Below are 22,449 nucleotides of genomic sequence, written 5' to 3' on the forward strand. Positions count from 1 at the left end.
TGTACCTTTCATCCAGCTTCCCCAACTTGTCCTATATAACCACAGTACAAGTATCAAAACCAGGAACTTCGTGTTGGTATAATACTAATTATTAAACTAGAAACTTAATTTGAACTTCACTAATTGTTCCACTAAGGTTCTCTTCCAGGTTCAGAGTCCAGTCCAGGATTTTACAGTGCATTTAGTTGTCATGTCTCTTTAATCTCCTCCAGTCTGTAGGAGTTCCTCAGCCATTCTTTGTCTTCCATGATCTTGAGAATTTGAAGGGTCTAGACAGTTCTGTGGTAAAATGTTTCTCAATTTGGGTTTGTCTGCTGTTGCCTCATAACTAGATTGAGGCTATGTAGTTTTGGCAAGAATGCCAGCCACAGTGATGCAGTGCTCTTATCAATGCACCATAGCAGGGGACTATTAAGTACCTGTCAATAGGTCTTATTACTGATAATACTAATCTTGATCACTTGGTTAGGTGGTACTTGTCAGGTTTCCCTATTATAAAAAGTCACAATTTTTTTTTTGCTGTAATTAACAAATATCTTGGTACAGATACTTTGAGACTATTCAAATGTACTGTTTCTCCTCAAATTCTTGTCTATTGATGTTAGCATCCATTGACGGGTCTTGTCTACAATGATTATTCCTTTGGTGTCTGCTTGATGGTGGTTTTTGAATTTCCTTCATTACACTCACAGGTATTAATTAGCATTCTTCTTTGCAGATGAGCTGTCTCTTCTCATTTATTTATTTATAAAATCATTTAATTATATCAGTGTAGACTCATAGATGTTTATTTTATTCTATGGCTTATAATCCAGCACTCGCATTACTTTTTTTTTTGCTCAAATTGTTCCAGCTTTGGCCATTGGGAGTTCCTTCATGTTGGCCCCTGTGTTACTTTGACATGCTTCCATCCACTTTTAAGTACTTCTTTACCTTCCATCACCATAGCTATTCCAGGATACTCTTGGGCTTCTCTGTTCAGCACACTTCTCTAAGGAGACTGGTTTCCCTTTATTGAAGAATGGTGTTTAGAAACTAAGATTTGGGTGTTAGGTATGCTTATTGGTCATGGGTATCATTGCTTCTAGGACCTCTCAGGGAACAGAAGTTGTATACATATATACAAGCTTGCATATACATCTATATTTATTTCTGTATCTTTCTGTGCACATATAGTAAAAACATGAGTTCATACTTATATCTCTGTCTTAAATCCAAAACCACAGGGTCATTCTAGTTGTCTTCTTTCCTTATCTGTAACTTTTTCTCCACCTATGATAAACCTGACTCTCATTATCTATAAAATATTTATTTTTAGCATATCCATAAGTAGTTTCAGAATTGCTAACCCATATCCTTGTAAGAAACACATTTAGTAATGTGAATACAGTGTTTGTGTACAGTTGTTTTGGTCTTTAGTCTTAGATTGTCCAAACAAGACACTGCTTCCTCAGTGATGTAGGTTAGTTCTTTTCTTCCACTTCAGTGTGGTTATATTACTTATTTGAAATATATAGTTATATTTATTTGCCAGAGCTTGCATTCTGTTTTGGGTTCCCCCACATCCTGATCAATTTTAATTATCTTTCTGGAATGTGAACAGATACTATGGTTCTAAAAGTCAGAGCTATACAAAGTGGTATACTCAGCGAGATGTCAGATGCTCCCCATCTCTACTCATTCCTTTTCTACCTTTCTTCTGCCTCTTTTCCACTTCTCCTTCAACAGAGCCAATCTTTTTAGTTTCTGGTTCATCTTTCTTTTCCAAAAATGTGTAGAGATGTGTATAGTTTCTTATAACCCCTTCTTTCTTACTAATCCCAATACTCTTTATATTTTTTATTTTTTTTTCTTAGTTTCAGATTTTATGCAATAGTGTAATATTAGTTTATATTTTTTATTTATTTATTTTTTAGTTTCAAATTTTTATTGTGAATAGTGTAATATTAGTTTCAGGTGTAGAATTTAGTGTTTCATCACTTACCTACAACACCCAGGGCTCATCACAAGTGCCTTTATCTTTGATACAGGTTCTTTTCCTAAGATTCAAAAATCCCCTGAAGATTTTATAAACTATCTTCCAGATCATTACCATCAGAACTTCAAGTGGTCAATGACCCTGTCAGATAACGTCTCATTATTTCAGATAATGATTTTTGCTACCCCTAACTTTACAAAAGCTTTGTTGTTATTACTATTTATTTATGAGGGCTTTGTGTCCACTGTGTGCATTTGATTTCATTTTCAGAGACTGTATACCACCCCTGAGAAACAGATCACAAAAAAGATTGTTTTCACTAAAAAAACAATTAGAAATAGCAGGCTTCATTCAGCTTCAGAATTCATCTTCTTGGAAGGAGGCAGGTAGCATATGTGTTTTCTGTCCTTGACCACGTCTAATCTACTCCTTAACTTCCATGGCATGCAGCCTCTCCACTCTTACAAGGCTATGGGAACGGATTCTCCACAAAGAAAGCAGCAGGCACACCATCAAATGACATTTCATTCTTTCTTTAATGATCCATTTCTTTGCTCTTAGAACAAGTCTGTAAAGATTACAAGTGTGTCTCAGGGGAAAAAAAAATAAAAGTATAGTAGAGCCAAAACTTGAGCAAGTTCACAAAGAATCATAAGGGGGTGGACGAGGCATTAGAATATAAATAGAAAGTACAGTATTAGGTCCAAACAAATGCTTTCAAAGTCTTTGTGTGCACTGACAGCTTCAGATATTTGATGTAAATGAATTTTTCCTTAGAAACAATGGAATCTGTAGCTTCGGGTGGCAATGTTTCTTTTCTAAACCTCGCTTTTCTTTTCTTTTTTCTTTTTTGTTCCTGAGGTGAAAGCAGAGCTAACTTAGGTATGTATTTGCATCAGAAAGACTCCCCAGCAGCATCTATACTAGGCAGTGATCATTTTTTCATTACTTTAGGTACCTACTTGTTTGCAATTCTTCTTTGTAAGCCTCCTGTTCTCCTCTCCACAAAGCACAAACACAGTCACTGTCACACACAGACACATAGACACAACTCAGATGATGACGGCGATTGGCATTGCCATTTTCATTGAATATTTCAAGGTGAAGCCTATATTCCCACTACCTGTGTTTTATGCTTTTGAAATCCCATCAATTTGCGAAAATCTGCTCATCTCCATTAATGGCACTTCCATTTACCCAGGTTCTTACACCAGAAATGTGAGAGCGATTCCTGGCACCTCCTCTGTCCCACAGAACCCCCACCCCAATCAATCCATCATTAAATCTTCTGGAATCTCCTTATAAAATATATCTTGAATCTGTCCTCTTTTCTTTACTTGTTGCTGCCACTCTAGTCCAGGCAGGCTCTTCCTCTTGCCTGCATATCTGACTTCCCCTGCCCCTGCTGTAATTTCACCTCCAGAAGAACCAGAATGAGTTCTTGAAATTTAAATATCATTCCATTCTGCTAATTAAATGTCTCCAGCCCCACTGCCCATGGCTTTTTCAGGGTACTTAGGAGAGACTCTGAAATCCTTACAATACATACGGGAAGTTGCACGCTGTGCCCACTGCTTGCCCAACGATGTCCTTTCGCTCTACTTTTCTCCGGCTCTCTGGGATATGGCCACTCTGCCCTCCTTGTCAGTTCCTAGACAAATAACCATGCTTTTTTCACATCTCAGCACTTGAAAAGTTCTTGCCTCCCTCTCTTCACCTAATTTCTACTATTCCTCCAGGACACTTACTCAAAGATGTTCTAACTCCCAAACCAAATCTCAATTCCCTAGTATTATTCTCTCCTACCACCCTGTATCTTCCTTTAGAACAACTATCACAACTTCAAATGATTTAGGTGCTTGAATTTGTGTCTTCTTGTTCACTGTATATTCCAGACCTGGCACAGTGCCCAGCATATGGTAAATTCTCAATAAATATTTGACAAATAAATTATGTTAATTGTATGCACAATCTCAGACCATTAACAGCACTGTTCAGGAAAATCATAAAAACTGGTGAATTGTATATCACTTTCTCCCAAAGTGTTTTGCATATACCTTTGTTTTCAAATGAATGACTAACAACCCACTCTCATTACCATCATCATGAAGCACCCCCTACTGCAACTGGCCCACCTACTCATCTCTTCTAGCTTGACCCCTGTGAATAAGCAGTGGCAGGGCCCACTTTGGGAGGGGATTTGAAGGATGCCTGGAAACATGGCCAGTTCCACTTCTACTAGCAGTAATACCATGAGGTCCTCAATTTTTAGCTTATTGCATTAAAAACTCCCTACAGCAAAACTGCTATTTGGAGAAATAATATGTTAGCCATTATTAGTGATTACTGTCATACCCCAAGACAGAATGGTCAGCTAGTCAGAGACCAAGATGTTCAAGGGAAAGAGACATAATATGGGTACAATTTGATTGAGGAAGAACTATAAATGCCAAGAAATATTAAGATATTCTCTGGAGGTGGGTGTAATGAGGAATTTGGGCAGCATTATTTCACAGAGAACCTTAGAGGTGGGTTGCTAGGTGTCCATCAAGGAAGCTGGATCATCCAAGGGATGTTGAAAACAGTGGAGTTGGACATTTATGGGGACAAGAGTTCAGAAGAAGCATTAACAAATCATACTTCTCTCTCTAGCTTGGCTTTTCCTGTCAAACTTCATCCTCACACAGAATGTTAAGCATTTGTTTTTCTTGAGGAAAACAGACAGGCTGGACCATAAAGATACAAAGGCAGTAAGCACGCAGTTACAGTTCCTCTGGCTGTCTGTGCTGGATGGTGAGCACAAACTTTCACACACTTTGCTTCAATCACTGTGCCTGAACTCGGTGCTCCTGAACTGGCCCCCCTCTCCTGGATTCCAGACCTGAGATGACCTCATTTTACCTGGGCAGGGACCTAAGGTTCTGTTTCCCCAGCCTGCTTTGCTGACTCTAACTTTGAATCGAATACTTTTCTGTGAGGGCTTGCTTTCAGCATTCCTCTACCAGGACTCTGTGTAGACTTCTGAGAGTTTCTCAGTATAATGAGTCTGATCTCTTTCCTATCACCTTGCCATTGTACAGTCTATAAAATGCTTTCAAAACTATTTTCTCATCTGATCATTATAGCAATCTTGTGAAATAGAAATACATTTTATAGATGAGGAAACCGGTTCCCTCTTCAGATTAGGTTGACTTGCTCTTTTCTCTTTGTTTGGACTTAATTATTAGTAATAGAATACTAACCGATTCTAACGAGGCAGGTAATGGTCTCTTGGGCCAGCTGCCAATTTAAAATGACTCAAATGGAAAATAACTAAAACAAGAATGGAATGTTCTAGAATACCTGCAAACCACAAATCCATAGTCTTCAAAGCCACAGAAACCTGGCCTATGTTGAGATGGATTTAGCAAGGTATCGTGATTGTGGAATAAATGACGGTAATGGGCACTTAAACTGATATTGAGGACTTCTTCTCTAGAGCATGCAAAGACTAGGGATGTATCTTGAGTTGGTATTCTGGTCAAAGAGAGTCTGGATTCAGTGAGCCATCATCTAAAGCTGAAATTAGCTTCTGTTATTTACCAGGGTTTTAAATTCAGTGCAGCGAGTGACTCCAGGCTGTTTTGGCAAACATTACAAACTTGCCACTCTTCCTCCATTGGGCACAGGGCAGCAAGCATATGTGAAGGCTGACAACATTCCTCTATCTGCTGGTTTGAGCATATATGGGGATCAGAGCAATGACACAGAAAAAGGCCAGTCATAAACCCAGATAAAAAATGGTACACTTGAAAAACTTAGTGGGAATTTTCATGGTGATTTCATCTCTGAATCTAATTAAGTTCTCTATAGGCTTTCAGGCAAACATAGCATTTTCTAAAATTACTCCCAAGTTGCCATATTCACCAGTATTCTTTTCAAAGTAAGTTGTATACACAGCATATATATATATACACAAAATTATTCTACATAGTGAAAACCCACATGTAACCATGTTTGCTGGTCAAGATTCTCCATGTGCTCTTTTGAGAATCCTTTTATATGCAAATATATGCAATATCTTCCTTTTAATATTTGCCTGCAATTGCAGGGGGATTGACTTCTTTTTTTTTTAGGAAACATGAGTTGGGATTTCCCTGTACTTATGCATCCTTTGCATCTGAAAAGCACTTAATATCTTTCAGATTGTAATATATTTACATTGTTCTTGGCATTGCCATCCATTTACTGGTTTAAGGCACAGAGGTCAAATTCATCTCAATTCCTTTGCTATAAAATGGGATAATTAAAATTCAGAAAAATTAGGTGCTCTGAAGCATAATGAATCAGCAGCAGAGAAAAGAGGAAGAGAATTCATTTATTTAGGGCTTGCCATATACTAGATAGAAGGGCTCTCTTAAAACATTATCTAATTCAGTCCTTACCACAACCCTGGGAGATAGGTATTATTCCTGCTTCACAGACAAGGGAACTGAGGCTCAAAGGGATTAAGTGATTTACCCAAGATCACACAGTTAAGTGGCAGAGCTGAATTAAAATCTAAATCTATCTGCCTGGGAGCCCTGTTTCTTCCATTATGTGCGTGGTCCCTTAGATCTGAACCGGGACTCTCCCAAGATCAAGTATTTTCCTCAATCTGTCCTTTGGAATACACAATCCTTTAAGGCAACTCTCACAAATGATGTTCAATAGAAACCATATTGTTGTCTGTTCCCTGGTAGAGTGAGCTGTCTAATTCTAACATGGTTTCCCAAGCTATGTGTTCCTCGCTTTTCTCTAGATTTACTCCAGAAAGTGTGTAGAGGGGGCAATGGGAGCTGTGATTTGCTAAGTCATGAATATCCAATCAGTGAGAGGTACTTTGATTTGTAACCGAGGTACTAAGTGCTCTCCTAGAAGTGCACAGCTTTCGACTCCAGAGCTAACTGTGACCTCTCTGGTAGGTGGAGGAGGTAGTGCTTCCTGTCCCTAACCCTTTCCTTGTGATTATTCTAAAGAGGCAACAGCCCCAGAGGGGAATTCTGGGTTCCTGAGCAAAGCAATTTGGGTAGCAATACAACGGAGAGCAGTGAAACAGAAGTTTGTTCTGTTCACTCAGAGTTGGGACAGATTTTGAATCTGTGTTTTCCAAAAATGGCCATAACTATTTCTCCCACCTCCCACAACTCTTCTTATGACATGATTTTAACATTCCTTCCACTGGGAGGTAGGCTGTACAGTTGCTCCCTTGAATCTGAACTGACTGGTGACTGTGGCAGAAGGATGCTCTGTGACTTGAAAACCTAGATTAGTAAAAGTGATACAGCTTCTGCCTGGTTCTTGTGCAATGCCCATTCTTGGAAACCAGTCCACATGCTGCAAGGAAGTCCAAGTAACTTGTGGAGAGGCCCACATGGAGATCCACATGGAGAAGAACTAAGACCCCCACTTCCTCAGCTCTGGCTGAGCTTCCAGCTGACAGCTAATGTCAACTTAGCAGTTAGGTGAGTGAGCCAACTGGGAAGCAGATCTTACAACCCTCAGCTGAGCCACTCAGGTGATCTGTGTGGAGAAATACAAGCCTTCCCACAGCACCCTGCCCAACTTACAGACGAATGAGTTAAATAAATGTTTTCATTGTAAGCCACTAGATTTTGGGGTAGTTTGCAACTTGAACAGAGAGCAAGGCATAGACATCAAAAATAATGGAAAATCACTGAAAAGTAGCTTATGTATACAAATAGCTTAGATAGGTAAAGGCATACTCAGGTCTCATAAATTCCTACAGTTAAACACAAAAGGAATTTTTAGTTAGTTCCTTGCCTTTAAAGATGAAATTTATATAGTTGTGTATTTGGTATAAAATGTCCAGTAAGTGTTCTAGTCAGAGAGTTTGTCTTTGCTCATTCCTTTGAAAAGTGCAACATATACTGAATAGACCATGGACTCCAGAGAAAGAGAATTCTAAGAAGATAGAAGAAAAGGAAAACGTTGATAATGTTGCATGAGATCTGCATGTGCATAAATGCAACAGTAACATAATATCATTTTGGGACTACACCATTCCATCCTTTTAAAAACTCAAAGATATTAAACAAGTTTTTTGTACAGCAATATTTTAGACTAAAAAAAATTTTTTTTTAATTAAGTTGCCAGCACCCTGTGGTAGCTTTTCACAGTCAGGCAATTGTTTCTCTAAAACATTGTTCTATTTTTGCCCATTCCTTTTTGCCTTTTCTCAACCAGGTCCTCTACTTCTATTTCTCCATCCTTCTTGGTTTCCAAGACTCTAGTCAATTTTCACCCTGAAACATTACAGCTAAAGTAATTCGCAAGTCATTCTAACCATTTTGTTTATATTATTCATTGACTTCCTGTGAATTATCCTCACCATTTCCCACCTTTATTTTCATAATAATAAACATTTATTGAAGGCATACTATGTCCCAGCTATCTTGAGGTTGTCTTCAAGGTTCTCATTCCTCCCTGCTTCTCTATTTGTATCACCTAAACTTCAATTCCTCATTTTGTAACCTAAATTCTTCTCTTGTAACCAGTCTTCTCTTCATGTCACCTGATGGTTTTCCTTTTAATCTCACCCCCAAGTTTATTTTAAAAATGTTGTTTTAGGGGTGCCTGGGTGGCTCAGTCAGTTAAACATCTGTCTTCGGCTCAGGTCATGATTCCGGAGTCCTAGGATCAAGCCCCACATCCGGCTCCCTGTTCAGCGGAGACTCTGCTTCTCCCTCTCCCCCTGCCCCTGCTTGTGCCCTCTCTCTCTCTCTCTCTGTCTCGCACTCTTTCAAATAAATAAATAAAATCTTTTTTAAAAATGTTGTTTTAAGTTCAGTCCTATTTTACTGGGGCTTAGAACCCTCCCAGGTAGCCATCTCAGACTTCCTATCCTCCTTTCTTCAACTAGCAGTTCTTTCTGTTTGCTTCTCTCCTACTTACTCTGGCAATTACTGGAGTCACACAGTAATTTATCTTGTTTGTCTTGTCTCTCCCAGAAGAATTTAAATTTAAATTATATTTCTTCAAAAACAGCCTATTGGTTTAAACTCTTCTCATTTGTTCTATAATGTGGTCAATGACAAAAGCATGTGACAAATACTTAACAAAATGGAAAAACAAACGTCTTCATGATTAATCTGTTGAATTTGCAAATGAGGGCTACTCTACATACAAGAAGATAGATTATGGATATTAGAAATGGGTGAGAAGTAAATGTATTCATTTTAACACATCTTATTCTTATTAACATATTTAAGTGTGGGTTGTTCTGAGCTCTTCAATATTATAGGTGTATGGAGAAGAAGGGATCTATAAAAACACAATATTTTAAAAGGTAGATCAATAGAAGATATGGTACTTAATTTTTAAATGTTTAAATTCTAGAATAGTTACCAACCTCTTTAAATTTGTTCATCAATAAAATACTCAGATTTACATGAATTAAGTTACATGTTTTGGAAATTAACAGTAATAAGATACTGCACAACTATGAGCTCATGGAGGTTATAAACTGGTTATTTTCCATCACTTATAGATGTGGCTCACATAATTATCCTTCCTCACTTTTCACCTTATGTATTCTCATATATTAGTGGGCTTCCCAACAATCTTCCTGTTTCTTCTCATTATGTAGAGTTGCTTTTCAGTGTTGTTGAAAATGGTGTTGAAAAGAGGACAAGCAGTGTCAGCTGGTGATGTTAATTGCTGCCCACAGCCAAAGAAATGAGGCAGAGATGGGTGCTCAGCATATGCTTAATGCTAGACCCCTCCCCCTTCATCTAAATGGGTTACCACATTCCTGCTAATGGTCTACACCCCAACTTGGAAAACCATCTGAGTCAAAACACATCTACTGCTTGTTATCTAGTGAAAGGGGCATCTTGAGAACAGAACCAAAAATAAAGGCTTTTGAACTACCTGTGTATTTTAATTTCTTATGTAACTGAGACAACGGGTTGCTTTTGTTGTGGCACAAAGTGAAGCCCAGATTTCACGTCCACTTGTCGTAGGAGAGGCCCCCTCTGCCGTGAGGGTAGAGAACTGTGTGAGCCCCAGGTCAGGGCTTTTGTCAGGGGGCTTTCCCTTGTGCCCAGAGTAACACTGTTGTAGCTCACTGAGTATCTCATCTGGAAGTAGAGGCAGGAGATTCCAAGTCAGTGTAATCTGCCTTGGACCAGGCATTGTAGTATTGGGTATGTTCTTCAAGGGAGGACTAGATGTAATAAAGTCTGACTGACAAGTTGTCCTTATGCCACATCAGAGTTCATGCAGTTTAGCTAGTTCTTTTTTTTTTTTAAGATTTTATTTATTTATTTGACAGAGACACAGTGAGAGGGGGAACACAAGCAGGGGGAGTGGGAGAGGGAGAAGCAGGCTTTCCGTGGAGCAGGGAGCCCGATGCGGGGCTCAATCCTGGGACCCTGGGACCATGACCTGAGCTGAAAACAGACACTTAACAACTGAGCCACCCAGGCGCCCCAAGTTTAACTAGTTCTGTTGGGTACCTAAGTGTAATCATTTAGAACTGCACTGTCCAATATGATAGCTACCAGCCAGCTGTGGCTACTGAGCACTTGAAATGTGTCAAGTTTAAAACGAGATGTGCAGTAAGAATGACTTAGTTCAAAGAAAAGAATGTGATATAATAATTTTTTATAATGAATGAATGTTGCAATAATAATATTTTAGATATATTGAAGTAAATAAAATGTATCATTACAATTAAATATTCACCTGTTTTTTGCACTTTTTAAAGTGTGGCTCCTAGAAAATTTAAAATAACATGTGTAGCTCACATGTTATTTAATTGGGCAATGCTGGTTTGGAGATTTCTAGTAAAGCAGAGCCTGCTTTCAGTCCTGGCCTTAATCCCCTGAAGTCCTTTGCTTTCTCTAAGTCTCACATTCCTTCCTGCATAATAATAGTACTCACCTACTGTTTTCATGAGGATTAGTTGAGATAATGTTGGTAAAGCAAATTAACTGGCAAATTAAGTGGTACAAAATAAAGACTTAATAAATGTTTAAATCAGAGCCTAAAACTAATATTCCAGAAATCTAGATTCTCTTCTGATTACTAACCATTCATGTGTCATTGGAGGAATCATTTTTTCCCTCTGGCTCTCAGTTTACTTATGTATAAAATTACAGGTTTGTATAAAATATTTTAAATTAATTCATTCAAAATTATTTCATCTCTCATGGTTCCAAGAACTAAGTGTATCAGTGTGTTGGTATGCTGTGTGTTGGTATGCTCTGTGTTACTTAAGGGGAGTCATGATAAAACAATGAGTAAGATAGTATAGTAGAAATCCAGTTATGTCTGCTCAGTTTGCTCTATTCCCCTTTCTGGAGACTTCCTCCTCTGCCATACCCTTATAGTCAGAGCACCATGTTAATATGATATGTCTGTCCGCTGGTCACAGTTGATTGGTGGAGGGGTGGGCACTTTTCTTTCCTGGGAATTAACTGTCTTTGAGACAAGGAATTCCAAATCGATGAGGCTCATTCTTTAGTGGAGGTGATGTTAACTGGAGAGTTATCAGTAATGTCCAATTCCAACTCTGTGAACTGGGAAACAGAGATAGCTAGTCTGTGGGATCAGCAAAGAATGAAGCAGATGCATAGAGAAGCAGGAGCCAGAGGAAAAAAGAGAGGACTTGGTTCCTTGTAATGCTCCAGTCCTGCACTCAGTCCCCTCCTGAAAATGGGCTGCAGCCTTTCCTTATCTCATGGGAGCTATCCCTAGGTTCTTAAAACAAAACAAAGCAATACAAAACAAAACAAAACAAAGCAAAACAAAACAATCCTCTGATGTTAGTTGAAATAGATTTCCTTTACTCGCAACCTAAAGTGTTCTAACTCACTTGGACACAGTCCTTATATCTAAGCTCATGGTCTAATAGGGGAAACAGGCTCACAAACGAGTCACTTAACACACTGCAAGATGTTATAAGGGACCACAGCAAGAGAACAAGATGCAGCTGGGGAAGGTGTCACCCCAAAAGTAACATTTGAGGTGGGTCTTAGGAGAACAAAGGGGCTTTTCCAGAAAGAGAAGGAAGGGAGGACATTTGCAGGCAAAGGTAAATACAAGAGCAAAGTATGAAAAAGAGTGTCCCATCGAGGAATTAACAAGTAGATTGATTACTAGATAAAAGGATCTATTGGGATCTTTCAGGGTCTCAATTTACTTTTAATTCTAAGCTTCCTTAGGAATCTATAGGACAAAGTGGTAGGGGGTCAAACAGTGTCCTTGGAATAAGGAGACTTGGCTCTTGTCCCAACCCTGAATTGGATTAACTGTATCCCTTTAGGTAATTTGTATCAGTTCTTTGGGAACTGGTTCCTTCATTTAGAAAAGGAGAAGATGGATACATTATCTCTAGGTCCCTTTCAGCTCAAAATTCTGCAATTCTGTAACAAATCAAATACAAAACTTTGTCACTGCTGACAAAGCATTTCTACTAGATTTGACTAGGGCAATGATTTAATTTAGATATGTTTCCTTTCCTGTCAAAACAGTGTGATACGATATATGCTACATCAAGGAAGTCCTGGCCCAAAGACTTACTTATACATAAACTAGAGAATTATGAAAGTGAATTTCAGTAACTAGCATCATCCCTGAGGCCAACATTGTTAGTCCTTCCATGCTTTACTTTGTTCACCTGTGCAATGGGCCCAAAGAAATTTATCATATATCTGGGTATTGCAAAGACCATGAATGGCTGAGTTCCTCGGAGGAAAAAAATGATTCCTGTTTGACTATGAAAAAAACTATTTCCCACGAGGATGTCTCTAAGAATGCTTTTAGAAAAATTGTAGCTATTTAAAAATATCATAGAAGGTGGTAATAGGAATGGCAGATTTGCCAAAAAATCACAGGCTTCCAAGCACAGTCTATTTCTTTCATGTGTATCTCTTGTATTCCCTTCTAACTTGTCTTTGGATATCAGAAAAGGGGATTCTTATTCTTTTTCACTACACACTTGTGCTGATCTTTTGACAGCTTGGTCTTTGAGGTTTTCTCTGTTTATATCCAAGGACAAATCCTCCATGGAAACAAGTGACACACATGTTGTTTGCTGGACACAACTGTTACCAGGCATGGTGTAACTGCTATGTGGAACGCGCTCCTAGCCAAGAGAATGGGGGTTGTAGGCATAGGTGAGGTTGAATAATAAATAACTAATTACAATCACAATGCGTAAGAGGATGATAGAAAAAGGATGTCACATTTCTGTGACTATTGTGTGCCTAGCTTTATGTTTACTATGTTCTTGGGAGACCTCTCTCAAAATACATAGATGCTAATATTTGAGTTTCACTGTTGGTAAGGTACTATTTTTCTTAATGATCATAACCAAGAAATTGACTAGTATCCTATGATTTATAGTGAAATGGCCTGGTACACAAATCCTTTTCTTACCGGCAGTGTCCCTTTCGAAGGTGATTGTCCACACAAATTGTTTAATCCTCAGATAACTGAACTGTTAAGTGTGCCACAATGTCCTGTCTCCACTATGCCAGGTAATTAAGCCACAAGTGTGAAAACATCATAGTCTGTCATACTTAAAGTTTTTTCAAAGCATATTTGTGTGTTATTACTTATTGTTATTAATAAAATTATTATTTTTATCAGAGTGAATCTTACCAGGCTAGTCTTTTGGTTAGTGTTAGTAGCAGAGATTATCCGTAAGTATAACTAGCTTTGATAATATGGACAAAAACTAACAGAATTAGAAGAAAGCAGTTGAGAATTTAAGAGATTAAAGTTAGACCAGATAAATACAAGTATGACAAATTGGTAAGTGGCAAACCTCACAAATGTGGTTTCTACCAGAGTTATCAAAGTATGGAAAGATACAAAATCTAACAGAGTTTAGATAAACAATGGGTAATATTCATAGAAGACAACAATTCTAAGAGTGTTAGAAGTGAATACAAGGTCTCATCAAAGAAAAAAATTTTATGCTTACATTTATGTTATGATATAATCCATAGATAACAAATACTCTTATCTACCTGTGCTTGGTTGGAACAAACAGCACTTTAAAAATCTGTATGAAAGTTTTAGAGATTTGTTTTATATGGTTTTATTTGGTTTTAGTTTCCTAATGCTGAACGGCTGATGTTATAAGTTTGGAAAGGTTTCTGGGAAGATGTTAAAAGTGACAATCCTACAATTGGGAAAGAAGGAGACCTATACTGTGCCAGACATTATACACTGCACATTTTCATATACATTAGTTTATTAAGTTCAGATAGTTTAAGTGCCAACAATAACCTAGTCAGTAAGCAATGGGATCATAATTCTGAATCTAAGTCCAGCTGACTTCCCTTACACTTGGGAGGAGATGACAATTCTTAATGAAGGGCTTCTGAATCAGTATTCATAGTTATTCTACTATATCATAATGAATTTTAAAAATCTACCTTTTAATGTTGGTGATATATACATTTATAAATTCCCAATAGCTCTACTCCCCCATCTCCCACCATTCCTAATGCTCTACCCAAAACTAGCAGGGTTCCCACAGCCTGGGATAGAAGCCAATCAATGTTCATTATCCATTTCATACAGACAATGGCACGCAGAAAAAACAAAGTGTAGACAGCAGAACCAGGACAGCAAGTAAGGAGAAACTTCTGAAAAACCCAAAGAACTTTAACAATTTGTTGCCACTTGAGGTATTACACTCTCTTTGTTGAAAAGAAATTGTCAGGAAAACAAGAGAAGGGACTCCTGTATTGGTAGAAGTTTGACTTAACGGCCACTTGCCATAAGATACTTGCCAACTCAGTGAATTAAGGAAAGAGGTTAGTCACTATGAGAGATTATAAGAGCACAACACTTTTTTTGAGCTTCCTCCTCCACCATTTTCCCTACTGGCCGCCTTATTGCCCACCCAAAGTCATCAGTACACAACTGCTGAGCAGCATTGAACTTAAGACAGGATAGGTCTGTAGATCACAGGTCACTGCTGATATTTCCTTATATTGCAAACAATATCCAAGTTCAACAAGCTGTAGTCATAATAATTATCATGCCTCAGGCACTGATATAAATGTCAGATGAAACAAAAATGAGCCTTCCAGGGTTCATGATCTAGTAAGCGAGACAGACATGAATAACCAGCGGAAAGATAGCATGTTTTCATAGGGCTTAAATGGGGAAGGCACTAAAATCTTAATTCTCATCCTGTATCTACAAAACTGCTTCATGCCAGGAATGCCAATGGTGCCAAGGCGCAGTTTTTTTCTCTATGCAATGCTCATGATGATGATGACTTCCTTTGCTGAATTACTTGTGTTGCATAAATACACCCACATTATTCAATATAGTGTTTTCTGTGGTCTTCATCAAGAGGAAAGAATTTGGTCTCAGGTGAAAAAATGGAAGAGAAGGAAACTATCAAATATAGTTTTAGAAATAATAGTTCAAATATTTCCTGAATAGTTTTTCAATATTCAATTAAAATTTAAAGTCCTTATGGATCATTTTAGAACTGCAAGTATATTTGTTAAACCCCTTTGTTGCACAGATGATAAATCTGAGACCCAGAAAAATCAAGAGTATTGCTAAAGGCCACCCAGCTAATGAGTGGCTGAGCCAGGCTTGGTTTGATTCAGACCTTCTGATGCTGCCCCAGTGTCCAGATGTCTAATTTCTTGTCTCAGGATACTGGGATTGGCTTGCTTTGCCAGATTCAAAGTGGAAAAATGAGTATGGCAACAAATGTTTACATTAGTATTTTTGTGTCCTCTTAGCTTCATTTTATTTATTTATTTATTATTATTATTTTTAAAGATTTTATTTATTTATTTGAGAGAGAGAATGAGAGAAAGAGAGAGAGAGCACATGAGAGGGGGGAGGGTCAGAGGGAGAAGCAGACTCCCTGCCGAGCTGGGAGCCTGATGCGGGACTCGATCCCGGGACTCCAGGATCATGACCTGAGCCGAAGGCAGTCGCTTAACCAACTGAGCCACCCAGGCACCCTCTTAGCTTCATTTTAAAATTCATTTTTGTTCATGTAACACATTGAGAACTGAGTAATGTGTGATACAGCTAGAAAACAGTCATTAAGTGCTACTATATTTAAACACATCTCTATAGAATTTTGTTAGTGAATGTGTAATCATGTACCTAACAGTTGTTAGCAAAATAAGGAAAAAAAGATTAATTTAATCCTATATTATATACACAATTCTCTGAGGTTATCCAGACTTATTTCCATCACTATAAATATATTCATATAGATTATCATGTATTCATAAATTGAATTTCTTAATCCTTCCAGGTAGAAGTCAATAAGGGGGTAATTTGAAATCTAAATCATGACATCTCTAGACTATAACATAATGAATAAGATAATGAATAAATATACATATAATATGTCCTACCTTCATCCCTTATTTTGATTGGTTTGTTCTTGATCATACTTCAGTGAATTTGCTGGTTCCCCAAATCCAAATGGAAAATTTCTTATTCTGGGTCTATTTTCTTTGAGCAGCTGCGGTAAACCTTTCTCCTGAAGCACAAAACACACATAAGACAACCTAAATATTAGTGATGTACTCCCAGTAAGCAAATTCCCCAAAGCTTAGGTGTAACTCCACCCGTTTTCTCACATTCAAGAAAGCATATCTGCGTGAAAGTTGTATTTTTAAGTAGTAAATTAAACTATCATCTATCCATTGATCAGTTGATCAACTGAACTATCGTTAAATTCAGAAGAAATGGAGACCACCCTTGAAAATTCATTGAACAAACAAAACCAGTTTAATCATACAAAGCTTGATTTAGCTTATTTTGCAAGACTAACTTCACCTGAGTCATTTCTTGCTTATGCTTCTGAAAATCATAAGCAAAACTTAAGCTGTTTCCCAAGGTTGATATGAGGTAACCACTGATGAATTCGCTATCATTTAAGAAAATTCTGATATAATGACCAATTACTGTAAAGAATATGCAGTTATTGGTTCCTCGCTATGAGTGGCTTTGTAACAATATACCCCTGGGCCTCCTTCCATATTTTGGTTCGAGTGCTCCAGTTTTGCAATAATAATAATAATAAGCCTTTACTAATCACACCTTCAGTATTTCATTGGTTTTACATCGGCTATTTATGAACTTTTGACTATCTATCTATCTGTCTACCTATCTATCTATCTAATGTCCATCCATCTATCCATCTACCCACCCAGCCCCGCCATGTCTCTCTCTTTCTCTATCATTTTCAAACATAAGCTTATCAGTGATTCTCAGTACCTTGCTTCAGAAGTGATTAGCTATATCAAGGTATCAACAACATTGGTTGGGATTACTTCAATCTCAGAGGGACGGAATACAGATATGCCTGAAGTGCAGTGGGTTAGTCACTGAAGTAAACATGTCACCTTCTGATGGTCAGCTCTACCAGCAATGTTTGTATTATCTGGCATTGCCTGTCCTAGAGGTCACAGAGCATGTGAAGACATTTGATAAACTATCATTTTTTGTCTCTGTGTATTTTTAAATCTATATGTGTAGATTGACGTTCAAAATGTTTTAGGGTAACACTTCTATTGATTAATCTGAAGAGTGTGTGTGTGTGGTGGGGGTAATGACAAATATCATCACTTCATTTTATTTTCTTATTGACTCAAAGACTCTTGAGTCCCTGGGAATGTTGCAGATCACACTAAGGCACACTTGTACAGAGTTAGTGGGACGGTCTTTGCCATTAGACTGAGTGGGGGTTCCAACTCGGTCACCTCCCAGCAGTGTAACCTTAGCCAGGTCATCCCTTTGGTATCTACTTTCTTATTAGGAAAATGAGGACGAGTATTATGAGGACTGAATGAAATAATGTGTATGAAGTACTTCCCAAATTCCTGGCACATAGTATGCACTTTATAACAACAACAACAACAACAACAACAACAACAACAACAACAACAGTAATATAATTCTAAAAACTCATACCAGGATGCAATCAGCAAGAGAGCCAAACAATTATTTCAGATTTTTCCCTATTTTAGTCTCCACAAAAGGTGAGAAGTTCAAAGTGCAGGGTGCTACAGACCTCATGCCTGACTTTATAAAGAGACTGTCACGTAAATTCCAAAAGAAATTCCAAAGGATGTTCTTCCAAAAGCAAACTAGCTTCTGCAGGTCACATCTGAGGAAGAAATTCCCCTTTCTATAATACTGCTTTGTTATATTGATTGCTTTTACTAACTTAACCTTTTTGAGTCTGTTACTCTTTCATAAATGTTGTTAGTGTTTGGTGTACTAGATGTTAAATGGATGGTACAGTATATTGATTCCGAATCTAATTTTGGTTTCCAGGGTATTGAGGATAACTGAATCTGACATTTAGAGCATTTAGATACTGCATGAGAATTTTCTAAAATATTTTTGCCTGAAAAAAAGACATTATAAGCACATTTAAAGAATTCCTAGTAAAAATTAACTCTATGCAATTTTTGTTATTGAAGATATCATTAGGCAGCATTGAAGAACTAAATTTATTCCAATAATCATACAATGATGAAAAAATTCCTTGCTTCAATAATTGATTTATGCTTCATTTAAATGGACAGAGTAGTTCCAATATAATTTCTTATTAACTCTAATGACGAATTTTAAAGTAGCATGACTCTGAAATAAAGATGAAAATCCTCCATACAACTTATTGCATTTAAATGGATTTAATATTTAATATTTAAAAAATCATTTGATGTAAATAGCCATCATGAATCACTGCAAATATACTAAGATGTAATTAAATGCTTTTTTCTTTTTAAACGCATCTACTTATTTCATAATAAATTATTTTTGTACTCTTTCTTCCTTTAAGCTGTGGTATTACTTTTGAAATTTTTAATTATGAAATCACATCAATGCTAAAATTTAGTAAATTTCTAAAAATATGCCGTCTTAGGCAAATTCAAAATAATTGAATTATTGCTTACCATTTGCTTTTATCTTGAAATTGTTTAAACCATGTTAGTGAACACTCAAATTTCTAAGACAGAAATCTGTCTTTTCCTCTTTGGAGGGGGGCAAGATTCTGTACTTACAAAGCTTTCACTGGATAAATTGTGCAGAAAACTATTCTGTGACCTTGCTCTGTACTTGAAATTTTCTGGTGTGACAATACATGTCATCAGCTGGAAGTACAGACAAGATTAATACAGTTCCCATTGGCTGGATCCAGAAATCAGGCACTTAAAGGAGTTCAGTGGTTGGAGCAGCTGCGTAGGAGTTCTGGGGTCTGTCCTGAGGCACCATGAAATTAGGAGGTCATGTGGAATTATTTCAGGTGTGGTCCCCATCAGAAGTGTGGGCAGTGTGGGCTGTTAGCAGATTCCCTTTGGCCCTTAAGAATGCTACCAATCACACACACACACACACACACACACACCCCAACAACTAGGAACAGATTAGAATCCCGAGACATTCTCTAATCCATACTCCACAAAGAATAAATGTATTTTGAACACACTACAAGTCATCAGGAGAGCAGCATCCCTGACTGAGTTCAGGCAGTTCCTGAAGAACCCAGGACTAGGCTCTGTGTACTTCGTATGCAGCAAAGAGAGTCTTGAAAAGGAGTTAAAGACCTTGTTTAGGTTCAGTTAGTCACTTGAGAGTGAGTCACCTTTTAAGATTTCAGTTTTCTCATCTGTTACATAAGAATGCTTTCATAGGGGCACCTGTGTGGCTCAGTGGGTTAAGTGTCCCTGACCCTTGGTTTCAGCTCAGGTCATGATCTCAGGGTCCTGGGATTGAGCCCCGAGATGGGCTCCCAGCTCAGCTGGGAGTCTGCTTCTCTCCCTCTTCCTTCCCAACCCCCCCCCCCCACACTCTCTCTCTCTCTCAATAAATGAATAAATAAATCCTTAAAAAAATGCTTTCATAGGGGAGCCTGGGTAGTTCAGTCGTTAAGCGTCTGCCTTCGGCTCTGGGCATGATCCCAGCATCCTGGGAGCCTGCTTCTCCCTCTCCCACTCCCCCTGCTTGTGTTCTCTCTCTAGCTGTGTCTCTCTCTGTCAAATAAATAAATAAATAAAATCTTTAAAAAAATGCTTTCATAGAAAGGCCAAATAATGCTGGTTAAAATCCGGACGGCTATATTATTATATCATCTAAACTAGGACACTTTGAGACTGAAGGAGGGTGTACTGATGAATATACTGGGGCAATAGGCGTAAACCAGGACTGTCTTGGCACACAGAGGCATATGTTCACTCAAAGTATAGTACTTTTAAAACTAGAAAGCACTGTTCAACTATAAGATACGGTAATGGTAGTGGTAATGGGATCTGAAGCCTAGCTTCCAAACCCAATTTGACAAGGTACAGCAAGCTTTCTGTGTCATCATGGGAGGGAAATGCAGCCTGCACCATTTGTGAAGTTTACAGTGATTTAGGTTGGAGTACATGTATTCACAAAGTGGGTATTTCTGGAAAAGAATTTCTTAACTAAGCTTAAAAAATTTTTTGAAATAGCTTTATGTCTCAAAGTCTTATAGAATAGTTGTTTAAAGATTAATCTATACCGTTTCTAAAGTAATAATAAGCAGAGTTCCTTTCTCAATTTTTCCCTTCTTTAAACCAGCCTTTCAAATAATGTAATCAGAAATGATGGATGAGGATATCTTTGTATTTTCCCAGTTTAATAGAGCACATAGAGAAAAAAAGGTTGTATGCTATTTTTCAAGGTTATTATCATAGTTATTATTAATTTTTGCCAAGAAAATGAATCTACTGAGTTGTATAATCTTGATGTTTACTTAGAGAAAATAATTTTTCATTACCAAACTATCTTTCTTCTGTGTCTCTGTTGTGCTTGGAGAAGAGAGAATAAAGAGGATAAAAATGCTATATTTTTGCAATTGCTTGATAAATTCCAGAAACATATTTTTTTTATATAATTCCAGAAATGGAAGGCATTATTTATTGAAGTTTGTAGTATTTAATCAACATTGTGCAATGTGAAAAAATTCAGATCAGCTACAGTAAATTTGACTTTTTTTTTTAACAAAGCTATTATAAAAGATTTATTCTTTTATGTCATTTTAGTATTAAACTAAAATGTTAGAATCAGTGCTGTCAGGAAATTTTTCTAAATGGGTTAACTGGCTTTAGGACCTGTATTCCTAAGAATCCATAGGCAGCCTAAATTTAGGATTATCTATTTGACATAAGAAATATACTAGTTTCTTATCACATACAGCCGGATGATGTCAACTGGAATAAATGCCTTAGCATATACTGAGTAAAGACTAATAAGAACAAATTACATTTCCAAATACAAGAGAGATGACATTCATCTTCTGGATCCCAAAAGGCACAAATTTAATAACAGTTTTGGCATTACAGACTTCTTTTTACTATAAAAGTTAAAAATCATTTAAAATAATATACAATGGAAAGACTATGTTTAAAATTCAAGAAACTCTGCTAATTTCTAGAACTCAATTTTTCTTTTGATGCACATGTATAAAAATTCTCCCTTGACTATATCTAAAAACAAGACTACAGGCATCAAGAATTGTGACCTGAATCACATAAACACTATTAGTGGTCAATCTAGAAAAAGGCATCACTCATGGACATTTGACATTGGATTGGAAATCCCACACTTTTAAAAAAAAAGGAGGTGGTTATAGTGAACAATACATTTTATAAATAGGTACCATTTTGTAAATGGGTACACTGGGTGACTAAAAATGGCTTATACTTTTCGAAACTTGTTCCCCGAAATAAATCACATACTGTATAACTTAGGGCTTAGCATCTCATATTGTTTCTGAAAGCATAAAGCATCTGTATATTAAAGTACATTTAAGTTAAAAAGAATAAAGGATACAGGGCATAGTTTTGTGACTTCAGTAACCCTTGAGATTTTGTTTACATCAAAGGTAGTCATAATGAAGGTGGATTTTACAATTTTTCCTAACTTCAGCTTCATTTTACCATCAGTTCATATAAACAATCAGTGATATATATTTATAACTTTTTCACAGAACTAGGAATTGTGATGCAGAAATGCAGAACATATTTAGAATAGGTTTTATTCACAGATTATACTTTTTGTATTTTCTGCTCTTAATTTAATTTTTTCTGCTCTTAATTTTAAAAGCTTGGTGCTTCAACATCCCATAGTCTGAATACTAATAACACCAAGATTATATTAAATTTGCTTTTTACGTGTAGTCCTTTAATTTAGAAAAAAAACTATCTGAAAGTTGTGAGGAAAAAATGTAAATGTTGGACAGTAGTGAATACAGATCTGCAGTCTTCTGCACATTCCACTACATAACAGCTAGCATTTATCAAGTACTTACTAATTGTGGGCACTGTGTTCGCTGTTTGCTCAGCGAGGATCCAGTTGATTCTTATCCAACTTTGTAAGGTTGATCCAACTATTATTCTTTTAACAGATGAATATACTAAGACTCAAAAGGTTAAATACCTTGCTCA

General features: G+C 37.1%; 1 long non-coding RNA gene across 2 annotated transcripts in view; it reads right to left on the reverse strand.

The window, feature by feature from the left end:
• Positions 1-3,493: 3,493 nt before the first annotated feature.
• Positions 3,494-22,449, reverse strand: part of LOC118003112 — a 181,284-nt gene continuing 162,328 nt past the window's right edge. For both annotated transcript variants that reach the window (XR_004677276.1, XR_004677275.1), the window contains 2 exons: positions 16,378-16,505; positions 3,494-3,629 (listed from right to left, as the gene is read on the reverse strand). This is a non-coding gene — a long non-coding RNA (uncharacterized LOC118003112). The remainder of the gene's footprint in view (positions 3,630-16,377; positions 16,506-22,449) is intronic.

Source organism: Mirounga leonina, unplaced genomic scaffold (assembly GCF_011800145.1).
Source record: "Mirounga leonina isolate KUSES-001 unplaced genomic scaffold, KU_Mleo_1.0 Mir_91, whole genome shotgun sequence".
Lineage (NCBI taxonomy): Eukaryota > Metazoa > Chordata > Mammalia > Carnivora > Phocidae > Mirounga > Mirounga leonina.